Here is a 3,823-nt window from a genome sequence, read left to right as displayed (position 1 = left end):
TTGAAATGAGTAGTATAGAAACTGAACATATTTCTGGTGTTTGTCTGAAAAAGTATATTTTTAAAATATTCTATCTTCTATGTTTGTATAATGTCCATAATCTATTTTATTCTCTCATAGATATAATACTTGGAATTCTACATTGTTTTATAACATTTAGGCTCATTAATAAATGTGTCTTTTCAGATTGCATTCGATATAGAAACAGTGTAAGATTCCTTTTTTCCTAGGTCCTTATATTATATTTCTTTTGGATAAAATGGTAATGTTGTCTAATTTCAAAAGTTTTTTAAATATTATGCTATGTAAAGACTTCACTAATTTGAAGATTTAGTACACTGATGTGAAAATAACTTTTAATTATATGAATTACATGTATTATTACACTTGTAATTTTGTAATCAACTTTTTAATAACTGTTTTTCATTTCTTGCATCTGAAGAATGAAAAATATGGAATACTTCACAAATTTTCATATCATCCTGTGCAATTGCCATGTTAATCTCTGTATTGTTGCAATTTGGGTATACGTGCTGCTGAAGCATGTAGTGTCTTCTAAATTGAAGTATGCAATTTAATGATGCAATCTTTATACAGGCTTATATCCTTGGGTGCCTATTTGTAACAAGGAAACCTTAATGTTCCTAACAATGGTACTGATCTTATTTCCCTAAAATTCTGTGCATAATGGAAAAAATTATATTGTTCAGACGATTGCTCACATTTTCAATTTTTTTGTCAATGACTATTTTAAGTCTTTTTCATTTTGAGGCATTTATAGCTAGGTCCAAAGGGAATGGCTTTTTGAAGTACTTATTTATCCAACTGAGTTAGCTTTGTAGAACTAATGGATTCAAAATAAGCCTTGCTTACAAGCTACTTCTAAATTCTGCAGTTGAAATTTTCCCAAATGATGTCTTACTGGCACAAATGTCTACCTGAACCTTTACTCTTCTTCCATGTAGGAATAGACCAACCAGAATATCTTATCCTAACAGCATGGATTGTCTTACTGGAACAAAACCAATCTTAGTTACACGGGATCATATATAGATGAGCATTTCAGACAAAAGTGTTCAGACTAGAAGGTAATTTATCAAAATATAATTGTTTATTATACATATCATTTCAAAAGGAGCTAAAGCCAAGAAGGTGAAAAAATTGTTCATATGCATGATTACCTAATGTCCTGGCCTATCTACCTTCCAACCAGGTAGGAACTTAAACTACTGCCTTTATATCACCAAATATTTCTATAGATCCAGAAGTCCATATGTTTCTCTTTGTTATTAGGTCTTAAATTGGTAATGACTCATCTTGCCTCCAGGCTGTAAATCTACAAATGGTAAAGCTTTAGGTCTAACTCTACCAAACACTGAGGTAGAGATAATGTAATGAAATAATACTTTAGAACAGAGCTGCCTTTGACGCCCAATCCACAACAGAACAATGCAAAACATGTGCCATTTTATTATATTATATATAGTTATATATTTTATATTTATGTGCTGATTTCATGTTTCACGTAATGAAACTTACTATAATTAATTGATAATTTGACAAATAAATTGATATTTATTCCAATAAGTAGAATTGGAATATAAATAATTAAGTTTAGAATAAATATTAGAATATAAAAAGTGTCAATGCAAATGTCTTCGGTATAAACTTGTGATACCTTCTAAGTGTTCATGGTCTTCTAAATTCACATGGTAAAGAAACAATGTTGTTTTCCTCTAATCTATAGGAGGTTTTACTCTGCTGCTCTGTTTATTGTTTTAACTCACTCGCCCCAAACTGTTTTTCTCCATATTTCTGAAGCATTCCTCAATATTATATCCAAATTTAGCTGATATGATGTCTAAAAAATATTATTCTTCTGCAGGACCCATGGGTCCTAGGATCCAATGTCCAAGTTAACTGTTATCACCAGATAACAGGGGCAAGACTTCTCAGCTAGGCCTATGCAACATGCCAGCAGAAAGTAATTGAAGATGCATCTCAATTTCTCTTTTCTTATATTTCAAGGCCCCAATTCCTTGAGATTCAAGAATTAGCAGCAAGTAATTGTGAAATGCAAGGTAACTTAAAATGAAGGATGAGTTCACAAAATCTGAGAAAAATTACTGTAATTCAAACTCAATTTACAAATGACAAGCCCATATGAGTGAACAAGATCACAGTGTCAGAAGATTATTTTTAATACCCCTCCCCTAATGATTAATCTAAGATTTCAGTCCAGCATAAATTGGCCCAAAAATAGTTCCTGGAAGGATAGATCCATAAATGGTCTACTGAGGCCAGGAAAACTTGACTTACAGGTCAAATGTAATGCAGAAAACCATTAATTGAGAAGATCCTTAGTGCTTCAAAACACTGGTACTTTAGTACAATTTGATTCTGTGGTATAAAAATGTTGTCATTCTCAAATCAATGATAACCTACATTTAATCTCCTGAAAGTGTATTGCTTTTCAAATAAACTTTTTAAAATCACATTTGCCAAAATAACATTCAATAAGTAGATAATAATTAGTGACATTACAAGTTTTTCAAGTGTAGGGAGCAAGTTACAATAGAGTGGATTTATTTATCCAGCCCTAAAGCCAAACAGGTTCAATCATTCATTAAAGTGTAGAAATAGTAGCCCCCACCATTTGTGTTGTTCAGTAGGTGCATTCCAGAAATGTGATAAATAGATCAGCCTGCCATGTTTCAAACCCCAAACGTCAGCTTATAAAGTAAATTTCATCATTTAATAATGTACATTTTAAAAAGTCATGAATAGTTGCCTTATCATACATTGTTTTATATTTTCCCTATCTGTCTAACATAGAAAGAAATATGACTTTAATCTTGAATATGAGTGCTCATCAGAGATGTGACAAACAAAATCTGTCTTCTATTTCTATCATATTCCTCTATAGTAGTAAATCTTAATTTTCTTCTTTTTCCAAAACTTATAGGTAGTAGAAAGTATTATCCCATGTAAAATAAAATAATCATATACCATTGTACAAAGCCAATTATAAAAATTGGAATTAGGAATATATTCTAAGCCATTTTTAAACTTTCTTGATGAATAAAGATTAATCTTCCAAATGGATGAGAATATAATCATGTCTAGGTGCTTCAAGTCTGCAGTCTTGCAAATTGTTATTGCAAATGAATGAATTATGGAAATGTAAGTTGACCTCAGTTCAAGTATATGAAGGATTGAAACTCCATGGTATGTATATAAATCTTTCAAAGTACTAACAGACAGATTAACAGAATGACTAGCAGTAAGTTGAAACAAGAGAGGAATAGTACTAAAGACATAGAAAGAAAAAAATATGGAACAAGGGGCAAGTACAATGTACACATGTGATAAAGGAAGTGGTAAATCGGAAGTAAATCTTGGAGAAGGGGTTGGTTGAGAATGACATGAGTCACTGTGATCCAGGAACATTGGATAATTAGAGTGATATATTTAATTGTACCACAACCTTTTGAAATTCAGTTAAAAAGCACAACAACAAACAAAAACACAAAAATCACAACCAAATAGCCATCACTAGAGAGTATGAATATGACCTCTCAAAAATTTTAAGCAGTTAATGGAAGGCAGTCTTGGGAAAAGCAAAGAAAGCTGTTCAAAGAGAGCAGTTTGGGGTAGGGGAGGATTCTGAACAGATTTAAATAGATGGTCTAAGGTTATAACTCACCTACATCTGCTGCAAATATTATCTTTCTTCTGTGAGTTCTCTTTGTCGGAACTGGATACTTCAGTCCTGAGCCACAATTGATAGTTTGTGAAGATAGAATGGAAGAAAAAAGATCAA

The 3,823-nt window shown here is 31.6% G+C and overlaps 1 pseudogene; it reads right to left on the bottom strand.

The window, feature by feature from the left end:
- Nucleotides 1–446: 446 nt before the first annotated feature.
- LOC138818108 (U6 spliceosomal RNA) lies at nucleotides 447–545 on the bottom strand (annotated as a pseudogene).
- Nucleotides 546–3,823: the final 3,278 nt, after the last annotated feature.

Source organism: Dipodomys merriami, unplaced genomic scaffold (genome assembly GCF_024711535.1).
Source record: "Dipodomys merriami isolate MVZ:Mamm:240054 unplaced genomic scaffold, mDipMer1.0.p SCAF_711, whole genome shotgun sequence".
Lineage (NCBI taxonomy): Eukaryota > Metazoa > Chordata > Mammalia > Rodentia > Heteromyidae > Dipodomys > Dipodomys merriami.
The sequence above is the reverse complement of the archived record's forward strand: the minus strand, read 5'-3'. Positions and strand labels throughout refer to the sequence as shown.